Below are 11,759 nucleotides of genomic sequence, written 5' to 3'. Positions count from 1 at the left end.
TACTGCAATACTTCAGATTAGCGTTCGTTTTGTGTCATTGTTCCTTTAACATCTCTATTTAGTAATTCAGTATTCAGTAAGCAGTATCAACTCAACTCGAGTAACAGTGAAATTTACAATACTCACTTTCTCTCTGGATGCACACAACTTACCATTCACTTTCAGCTGACTCTCGACATCACTGTATAGATTCCTGAACTTTTACACAAATTCTTGGCAAAAACCAAAAGCTGCTAAAGGTAATTATGTTGGACTTGATCGAAGGCCTTCTCTTGATCAAGAGAAATCAAGGCAAAATCTAAATTAAACAACTTGGAGACATAGAATATCCCATACTATTTTTTTTTTTTTTTATCAAAAAAGGACCTACCAAGCTATAGCTATAGCTTTGGTCTGGATGAATGACATGCTCCATTACCTCCGCTAGCCTATTTGCCAATGCTTTGGAGAGCAGTTTGTAATCGGTGAAGAGAAGAGACACAGGACACTAGTTCCTAGTTCCAGGTCACCTTTTTCCGGGAGGAGAGTAAGAACTGCTCTACAGCAGCTGCCCTTCAAGCTAAAGCTGGGCACACGTAACAAGATAATCGGGCCGGTTTTGGGCCCAGTTCTCCCCTCCCGGCAATCCTAGGTAAAGACCCGATTATTTTGATGGTTCTACAAATTATCTTATCAGATATCTTAACTGTGGTGTGTTTTAAGAGTAATTGAATCTGCTCGGAAGAACGGCGGGAAAAACCTATCTCACATCATAAATATCCAACATGTTGAATTTTTACAATCAGAAATGATGTTTTATAAACAAAGTTCGGGAGGAGCACGTTCAAATAATCATTCCAATCAACTTGTCATCAAACAATTACCATGTCTACCCTATCAGCACGAGAGGAAGCATATAAATATTCACTCTGTCAACTCACCTAACATTCCTTGACAGTTTCAGCATCCCTCCACCACCCCGACTCCTCACTCTTGGCTTATCTTATTTATTTATTTCACAGCCAGGAATACGGGGGAGTGCTCTGGGTTCGGGCCGAATACCTAACTCGGAGCCCTCTCCTCGGACAGCACGCCAAATACGCATTTATTCTATCTGACTTATTTGTAAGTGTGAACTCGTGAAATCCTGTTGTGTGGGGGGAACCCCGAGGACAAATACGCATGCACATGCAGGTTGTCACATGGAACGAAACAATACCAAATCAGAAAGCGAGCTGATGGAAGCATAACCCGACTTCATCCAACCCTTTGTCTTGTTTTCTGCAAATTTTCTGTGGAGAGCCTTATCTATTGAGTAGCCTATTAAATACTTATTTCATATAGTTTTACATACTGTCTTATAAACTTACATAGTTTAAATTGATTGATTTATAAAGAAAACAGATATGTTCTTAAGCCTGAGTTTCTGATTTGTTTGTGTGGGCTAGTCCACTGTACATTTACTTCAAATCTACTTTACTCTTTCCCTGCCATTGACTGAATTTTCCGGCTATCCATGTTATCACGGTTATATGGTAGGGGGCGCTATTACGCATCTTCTGAAATAGTACAGAATCTCCGTACAAAACACAGGTGAAGAAGAAGCAGAAACAAAGTGATAAAAGATTGCTTACGTAATAATTGACAACGGGCCTTGAATTATTAGAAAAATAATGTACACCCAAGGTGGTAATTCGGCCACGAGGCTTTGCCAGCCTCTGATAGCAGACTAATACAATTATTCTCATGGGTTCGCGTTTTTGAAGTTTGAATATAGAGAAATTAAGAGTTTTCTGTTAAAACGGTGTTGTTTTAGCGGCCCCTAAGTTAATAACTATCAGTTCCAACTGAACTAGATAACTATTCCGTTGCAACGGAAGTGAATCTGAAGTGAACGGAAGTGAAACAATCAAAACTTTAGCTGGAAAATAACTTTATTCTAGAGCTGCTATAAAACCAAAACAATCTCTGTTACTTTAATGTCCTATTATCACTGTAAAGCAGCTTTGGAACAATCCTTTGTTAAAAGCGCAATATAAATGAAGATGACTTGACTTGACTTAAAGTGAAAATCACAAATGACATTATAAAACAAATATTGTATACATGCAAAAAATGTTATTCAGTTGAATAAATTAAAATGAGCTGAAGTAACACATTTTATTTTTTTTTAAATCACAACTTACTTTAATTCTGTTCAATCCACCTAATATATAGGAGGGTATGCGCGTGACGTCACCATCGGCCAGAGAGACGGCGGTTACACCCACTGACAAAAAGACTGCTGCAGAATTTGTTTTCTGCGTGAATGCCACGAAAAACACACAAAACATTGCTTTAGTGATTAAAATCTAATAACTTTAGGTATACTTTAAGATACTGCCGAAAGGTACAGAGAAGCAAATGGATCGCTGCAATTCATAGAAACAACTGGACTCCAGGCAGAGAAAGGTGGATTTGCAGTTATCATTTTGTTTTAATATGCTGAATTTAGGGGTAAAATCATACTCTATATATTGGATTGTTAAATGGTGTATTGATAACTCATCAATTCAATATTAACCATCATATATTCTGTATAATTGGATGTTTTTAAATAAACATGTTTTAGGGCTGGATGATATGATGATACTTATAACATTGGTCACGTTAACATTGGATATAAGTGATCACCCGGATTTACACCTACCTATATTGTATTTATATAAAGCGTTCACGGGAAAATTTGCTATATATTTCCCCGGCATCGAAATCAGGCACATATAAATATCAGGAAACATGATTCCTGGCTGCATGTATCAAGGATCCATGGATCTTTGGTGAGTTGTATCAAGTTGTCTCACTATATCGAGTCCAATCTTTAGTTTAAACTGATAACTGATTTGTTTTACCTGCGTTTTCACAGTTCCCTTTCGTAGTCACTCCGAGGTACGTCAGATGATGGAGAATGGGGGTTTCGCCAGAAAGCCTATCATCTTCGACTATTAAAAAACGAGCCTATGGCAATGAAATGCCATGGGTCTGCGGAATTTGCATAATGTATCTCCGCCCCACCGCGTGGGTATTTAAGGAGAGACACCTGCAACAGCAGATCATGTTTTCGCTTCGGAGCCAAGAGCATCTCTTCACTCCACAAGCCAAATCCTGAGTTTCTAATCAGTGACTTCATCTCTTCGAGACGAGCGAATTCTCCGATGTTGGTGTTACGCCGGTATCCAGCAAGCTTCACATTGCCTGCGATCTGAGCAGTGGTCTGCTGTCTGTGTGTCTCTCCCTGGTCGCCCCAGCATCGCAGAGTTTTTCCTCTCTAAAAGAGCTGCACGTGGCACGTCTTTTTAAAGATGTCTCGCCCGTGTTCTTCTGGGTGCGGTCGATATTTGTCATCCTTTGATGGGCACAATCGCTGCTTTGCGTGTCTGGGCTTAGAGCACGCTAAAGCAGCGCTTGTGGATGACTCATGTTCTTTCTGTGGGAACATGACCATCGCAACACTGAGGTCGAGACTCAATGATCTCGTTCGAGAGAGAGTCCCCTCATCCACACCCCGATCTACACCCTCCACGAGAGGTGGTACTTCGGCTGGTGGACAGGGTGACTTGAGGGTGACGGTGGGGAACAATCCGACGATGCGTCCTCGGACCACGCCCCCATCTACAGTGTTGCAACCCGCGAGTGCCGCGGTGATTCAGGCGGGTCCATCTGCGGATGCCCGGCGTGTTTCATTCGGCGCTCCAGAGGAGGATTCAATGTCGATCGCGGCATCACAAAGCGGGCAAGAGTCATCGGGAAGTGATGATGCGGCTGCGTTGCCTCCCTCGGGAGTGCCAGCGTTGCCCGTATCAGATCCCGAGATGACCGCCATGCTCTCCCGGGCCGCCGCGAGCATCGGGCTAGAGTGGAACCCTCCGCCCTGCCCCGAGCGCTCGCGGCTGGATGATTGGTTTTTGGGTGCGGCTGCCGCCTCACGGCCACAGCCAACCCCAATTCCATTCTTCCCGGAAGTGCATGAGGAGCTGTCGAAGTCATGGAAGGCTCCTTTGACCTCCCGTGAGCGTTCGACAGCTTTCTCCGCCTTTCCTCCCCTCGATGGCGCGGTCGCCCATGGGTACACTGGGATTCCCCCGGATGAACGCTCTGTTGCGATGCAACTGTGTCCTCAGAGTGCTTCTTCTCGTGGTACTCCTAAGCACCCATCCAAGGCCTGTAGATTCTCGTCTACCCTGGTGGCGAGATCTCACCGAGCTGCAGGACAGGCGGCTGCTGCCCTGCATGCGATGAGCACCCTGCAGGTCTACCAGGCCAGGCTGCTCAGAGATATGCACGAGGGCAGGACTGACCCCGAGCTCTTCGATGAGCTGCGTGCCGCCACTGACCTCGCTCTCCGAGCGACGAAAGTGGCCTCACGTTCCTTGGGTCAGGTGATGGCCACCTCTGTGGTCCAGGAGCGTCATCTGTGGCTGAACCTGGCCGATATGCGAGACGTTGAGCGGACTCGTCTGCTCGACGCCCCCATATCCCAGGCCGGCCTCTTCGGCGGAGCGGTTCAAGACTTTGCCCAGCAGTTTTCAACCGCACAGAAGCAGTCTGAGGCGATCAAACATATTCTGCCCCGACAGCCCGCTGCTGCCTCCACCCAGCCGTCGGTACAGACGCCTCAGCCTACTCGCCGCCGAGGGCGCCCTCCTGTGGCTCCCGCCCCTCCCGCACGGACCCAGCAGCAGCCTTCACCCGGGCCGCGTCGTGGAGGAAGCCGCAGGAAGGCGCCCCAGCCCTCTCCAGCCCCGCGCCCCGCTAAACGCCAGGCCAAGCGGCGCTCCTGAGACGGGCTGCTCAGTGATGGTGTCGTTTTTTTCCCAGGAGGCGGTTGCAGGCCCCCTCCTTCCCCCGGTGGAGGGCCGGGGGAGAATCTTTTGTTCTCCACTCCCCGCTGCTCACCCACGGGTGGGCAGCACCCTAATGTGGTTAAAGAAAGAACCGAAATGTCCATCACTGAGCACACAGAGCCGGATGACAGTGCGCGACACCCCCGGGCCTCGCCGCTCTCGTCCCCCTCTGTCCCTGAGAGCGCGGATGACAGTGTGTGCCGTCTCCGGACCACACCACTCTCATCCCCCTCTGTCGCCAGACCCCTGGCAGAGCAGACCCCGTGGAACGCTGGTCCTTCCCTGGTCTCCTCTGTCAGGACGCGGAGTATGACCGCGCCCCCGCACCGAGCCGCTATGCCACCCACGCCTGGACCGGTCACTCCGCTTCGCTGCCAATCCGGGGGGACGTCTGTGGTTCGGATGATTCCACTGGTTCAGTTCTTGGGAGCTTGGTTAGAGCTTCCCAACCTGTCCCGCTGGGTCGCCCGAACTATCAGGCTCGGCTATGCGATTCAATTCGCACGGTCTCCTCCCCGCTTCAGGGGAGTCCGCTTTACGATGGTCGGTGCCAATGCCCCGGTCATGAGAGCGGAGGTTGCCACCCTGCTGGCAAAGGGTGCAATCGAGACTGTCCCTCCAGCCGAAATGAGGTCAGGGTTTTACAGCCCGTACTTCATTGTCCCCAAGAAGACCGGTGGATTACGGCCAATCCTGGATCTGCGCGTCTTGAACCGCTCCCTTCGCAGGCTGCCGTTCAAGATGCTCACGGCCAAACGCATTTTCGAATGCGTGCGGCCACAGGATTGGTTTGCAGCGATAGACCTGAAGGACGCCTACTTTCATGTCTCCATTTTATCTCGACACAGACCGTTTCTTCGGTTTGCTTTCGAGGGGCAGGCATACCAGTACGCGGTTCTCCCATTCGGGCTGGCTCTGTCTCCTTGCGTCTTTACGAAGGTCGTCGAGGCAGCCCTTGTTCCCCTACGCGAACACGGGGTTCGCATCCTGAATTATCTCGACGACTGGCTAATATTAGCTCACTCTCGAGATCAGGTTTGCGAACACAGAGACCTTGTGCTCCGGCACCTAGCCCGTCTGGGCCTTCGGGTCAACTGGGAGAAGAGCAAACTCTGCCCCGTGCAGAGGATCTCTTTTCTCGGTATGGAGATCGACTCGGTCACCATGTCCGCGCAGCTTATGAGCGAGCGCGCACACTCACTGCTGACTTGTCTTCGACAGTTCGAGGGCAAGAGTGCGGTCCCACTGAAATTGTTTCAGAGGCTCCTGGGGCATATGGCATCTGCAGCCGCGGCAACGCCACTCGGATTGCTTCATATGAGACCGCTTCAGCTGTGGCTTCGCGATCGAGTCCCGAGGTAGGCATGGCATCATGGCACGCTCCGAGTCCCAGTGACTCCGACCTGCCGTCAGACCTTCACCCCGTGGAGGAACCTCAGTTTTTTACGGGCCGGAGTTCCCCTAGAACGAGTTTCCAGGCATGTTGTTGTCTCCACAGATGCCTCGTCCACGGGCTGGGGCGCCATGTGCACCGGACATGCTGCCGCGGGCTCCTGGACAGGACCCCAGCGCCTTCTGCATGTCAATTGCCTCGAGTTGCTGGCAGTATGCCTTGCCCTGCACCGTTTTCGAACGTTGCTCAGGGGTCAACACGTACTAGTCCGTTCAGACAATACAGCGACAGTAGCGTACATCAAACATCAAGGTGGTCTACGCTCCCGCCGTATGTCGCAACTCGCACGCCACCTCCTCCTATGGAGTCAGAAGCACCTGAGGTCCCTTCGTGCTATCTACATTCCGGGAGATCGGAACTTTGCAGCCGATGAGCTGTCACGGTTTCGGCCCATCTCTGGCGAATGGCGACTCCATCCCCAGTCGGTCCAGCTGATTTGGGACCAGTTCGGGGACGCACAGGTAGACCTGTTTGCCTCCCACGACTCATCCCACTGCGCCCTGTATTACTCCCTGACCGAGGGCACGCTCGGCACGGATGCACTGGCGCACAGCTGGCCGCGGGGCCTCCCCTTATATGCGTTTCCCCCAGTGAGCCTTCTCGCACGGACTCTGTGCAAGATCAAGGAGGACGAGGAGCAGGTCATTCTGGTTGCGCCGTATTGGCCCACCCGGACCTGGTTCTCCGAACTGATACTCCTCGCGACAGCACCTCCTTGGCCAATTCCTCTGAGGAAGGACCTCCTTTCTCAGGGACGGGGCACCCTATGGCACCCTCGTCCCGATCTTTGGAACCTCCACGTGTGGCTCCTGGACGGGACGAGGCAGGTTTGAGTACCCTGCCACCAGCGGTGGCGGCTACCATCACTTCCGCTAGAGCATCGTCCACGAGACATGTCTATGCGTTGAAGTGGAACCTCTTCGTCAACTGGTGCTCTTCTCGCCGAGAAGACCCCAGGAGATGCTCGATCAGTGTCGTGCTTTCCTTCCTGCAATTACGGGTTGGAGCGAAGGCTGTCTCCCTCCACCCTGAAGGTGTATGTGGCCGCTATCGCCGCTTATCACGAAGCAGTTGAAGGTAAGTCTCTTGGAAAGCACGACCTGATCATCAGGTTCCTGAGAGGAGCGAGGAGACTGAATCCTCCTCGCCCTCCTCTCGTTCCCTCTTGGGACCTCTCAGTGGTGTTAAATGCCCTGCAGAGGGCTCCCTTTGAGCCTCTGCAATCAGCTGAGCTTAAGTTCCTGTCAATGAAGACAGCGCTCCTGGTTGCACTGGCCTCCATCAAGAGGGTAGGGGACCTGCACGCATTCTCCGTTGATGAAGCATGCCTGGAGTCCGGGCCGGGTCACTCTCATGTGATCCTGAGACCCCGGCCTGGATATGTGCCCAAGGTTCCTACCACTCCCTTCAGGGACCAGGTGGTGAACCTGCAAGCGCTGCCCTGGGAGGAGGCAGACCCAGCCTTGGCACTGCTCTGTCCAGTACGCGCTCGCCGTGCTTACGTAGACAGGACGCAGTGTTTCAGGACCTCAGACCAGCTCTTTGTCTGTTATGGTGGGAGACTGAAGGGAAAGGCTCTCTCAAAGCAGAGGTTGTCTCACTGGAAAGTGGACACCATTGCTTTGGCTTACCAACAGCAAGGCCGACCGTGCCCCCTTGGTGTGACAGCGCACTCCACCCGGAGTGTGGCTTCCTCTTGGGCTCTAGCGCATGGCGCCTCGCTGGCAGACATCTGTAGAGCTGCAGGCTGGGCAACACCCAACACATTCGCCAGATTTTATAATCTCCGAGTGGAGCCTGTGTCCTCTCGTGTACTCGCTTCTGTTAGCTAGTACTGGACCCGCTCAGGTGTCTTCGCTTGCTCGCCATTCCACTCCACGGACTGGATACGTGCGATATTTCCTCAGGTGAGCCTTCCTCTCTGAAGCCCTGAGTTCCTCCAGCACTGTTGACGCTGGCGCCAGTGTCTATTGCCTGTGCGCCGGCTAGGGGTCGACATACGGCGGGAGCGTAGACCACCTTGATGGTTGATGTACGCTACTGTCGCTGTATTGTCTGAACGGACTAGTACGTGTTGACCCCTGTGCATGGTTCCTCCTCTGAGTAACCCCTACATGTGTATTTCCACTGTAAGCCTTTTTGAGCATGTGTCTTTCCCTCGGCAAGCCACCTTGCCACTCCTGGAGTTGAAAGTTGCCACCCCACGGGCTGGTCACTCCAGTGTTCCTCCATATGAAGCCCTCCTCGGGCCATATGTGTATAGGGCCATATTCTTAAGTCCTCCCTACGGGTAGGCATGCTGCGGCATATCTCCCCTGAGATATGCTTCCCAGTGTACCTTGGTATTCCTGTGTTAAGTAGGACTCCTTCGTCCGTGCCTATATCACGACAGGGAGGTCAGACTTCGCAGGGCACTGGAAGACAGCTGTGAAGGTGGCGTGATTACACGGGGACCCCCATTCTCCATCATCCGACGTAACTCGGAGTGACTACGAAAGGGAACGTCTCGGTTACGGATGTAACCCTCGTTCCCTGAGTAGGGAACGGAGACGTTACGTCTCCTTGCCACTTCCGCTGTACCGCTGGGTAGACGCCTGAGTTCAGTCTCGGCTCCTCAGCGAAGACATGATCTGCTGTTGCAGGTGTCTCTGCTTAACTCTCTGGGGTCGGCGGTCTCGCCGGCGATACCAGCTCACTTTTTTCCTTATCAGTGCAAAAGAGACTCAAATTACTCTGTTAATTTTGATCTTACATATAAGTGTTGTACATCATTCGATCCTGTTAAGTTTGTATTTTTTTTTGTGGAACCTCATAATAAAAACAAAGTGTTGTGCTTTTCGCCTAATAAAGAAAAATAAACATGATGCGCGTTCTGCGTTCTCTCTGTCAGTGAAGTCCATTCTGAAACGCGTCCGAAAAATCATCTGTAACTCTGCAAATACTCTGTCAAACAGGTATACAGTCACACAGGCATGAAGCCTGAATTATCTTCTTTTAAATGAAGTAATTTATATTAAAAAAAAAATTTCTCATTTTATGTAATCTGTACGAAAAGAGAGAGATGAGAGTCGTTCATGTCTCAGCTCATTAAAGTTAATTTGACCACGCCCACGGAGCGCGCGCTCTATTCAAACACAAATGCTCTGAGGCGATCCACGCCCACATAAACTGGATAACCCACCAAAAGAGACTCAGATTTACGACGCTGTGAGGAATAATAGTACTATCTTAATAATAATCCTGGAAAAAATTACCTCAGAAGTAGGCTACAGGTAGTTTCATTTGGAGGAGCAACGGATCCAGCCGAGGAAATAGGTACATTCTTTATTTTCAAGTGCTTTGTGCTAATCGCGATATGGAATAGTGTCTGTAAACAAAAAGACTGTTTGAATCGCGTTTTTGTGTGTGAATGAATGAACAGCTTTTACCTAACTATATTCCAATACTGAGATGAGTAAAAATCGACTGAAATATGTTGAAATAAAATATTTTTGTATAAGCAACGTATTAAACTGCAAATTAACATTTATATGTCCTAATCATAAAAACGATATGTTACATATGAAAGACAAGATGTCGTTTTTACTGTAAAATACTGCCACATCAAATAAGCTTGTTTGCTAAGATGTTATTATAGTGTTTGTTCGATTGTAAGCTATATTCAAACTAATTAATCCACAACTGTGAAATATGTATGATAAAATGTATACTTTAGTACATAATACAAAGAAAGATTACATTTGAAATATAGTTAAAATTTTAATTGTTGTTGTAATTGTAACCTTTTTATTAAAATAGCAAAAATATATGTAGGCTACATATAAATAAATCTTAGGTCAAAATACATATAAATAAAAGCTCAATATAAGCCTCCTCTTTAAATTATTTGTATTGTGTTTTATTAGTGACACATTTGGGATATAATCCCAAACTTTCTGTAAAAACAGTATGATAATTAACTGCACAATTACTAGAAATTTTTACATTTGATATTATACAATTTGCAAGCACAATTTGAATAATAAATAAATAATTGGAACTGTGAACCAATTTTGTATTATATATATATATATATATATATATATATATATATATATATATATATATTGTCATTGCATTCTTGTGGCTCAGTGACACACCTGAATGAAAGGGTCATTAGTATGCAGCCCCATTATGCGCTCATTATGCGGGCCCATTGTCTTCTCAGGTGTGAATCACAGCAGGTCACACCCCTGCGCATATTGCCTTTCCAAACAAAAAGTGTCATTTTTAAATTTAAACCAATCTATTGTTTTATGTGACTGATAAGGCAGGATGATTTTCAGATCATTTTGAAGAAAAAACTCTAGGCGACAACATCCATTAGTCAAAAGTCTTGTGGACAGATATTTAGTATGTGTTTTGTGGCCTTATTTCAGAAACTTTAAGTTTTAGTTTTTTCAATAACCACGCATAAACAATATTCTCTCAAAAATACAAAAATGTACATACATGTTGATAACACATTATGGTAGCCCTGTGTGTGCTAAATAGAGTGTAATTACACCTTTGCCAGTAATATGTTTATAAGCAACTGAAAAAAGCACAAATGTCAGAGTATGTCAAAACATCTCAAGGACCCCAAAAACACCTTGGACCCCAGAGGGTTAAATACCCACGCGGTGGGGCGGAGATACATTATGCAAATTCTGCAGACCCATGGCATTTCATTGCCATAGGCTCGTTTTTTAATACTCGAAGATGATAGGCTTTCTGGCGAAACCCCCATTCTCCGTCATCCGACGTAACGTCTCCGTTCCCTACTCAGGGAACGAGGGTTACATCCGTAACCGAGACGTTTCCCATATTAAATTCAGTCACGCAGCAGATCTTTTTGCCACTCAGTCCGGCTGAGGGGGCGTGTTCTGGCAGAAAAGTGACCTCAATGCCTACCCTCTATAGGAGAGTCAAAACGTAGGTATCGTTTGATTTAGAAAAAAAAAAAACATTTGGACATTCTCATGATAAGAAATTGCTGATAAAAGACAAAAATATATTTTTTTATTTATTATAATTTTACATATCTTTCTTATTTGGCATGCAAATAACTTAGGATGGAAATAAGGTTGGAGGAAAGCTACATTCCCCTACATGTGAGCAGCATCTGGATAACATTTTGTGGTGGTAGCATAAAGTATTCAAAAGTTACAGCATTTGGAACCAAGGTAGCCTTTTTGTTAGGCCCTTGACAGCCCCCTAATGGGCATTTTTAAATTGTTTCTCCATGAGGGATATCTCATGATCGACAAAAACGTGACAAATGCATCATGGATTATGTTAATTTTGTATTCATTTCAATCGGGAGCATCCACTGTAAGTAATGATGTGTCATTTTATAAGATCTGTGCATGTTTCATGAAGTTAGTGAAAACGCATGTGAAAGCTACATTTGATTTTAGTTAGCG

This window comes from Rhinichthys klamathensis, unplaced genomic scaffold, assembly GCF_029890125.1.
Source record: "Rhinichthys klamathensis goyatoka isolate OS25496 unplaced genomic scaffold, OSU_Roscu_1.1 h1tg000006l_1, whole genome shotgun sequence".
In the NCBI taxonomy this organism is placed as follows: Eukaryota; Metazoa; Chordata; class Actinopteri; order Cypriniformes; family Leuciscidae; genus Rhinichthys; species Rhinichthys klamathensis.
The sequence above is the reverse complement of the archived record's forward strand: the minus strand, read 5'-3'. Positions refer to the sequence as shown.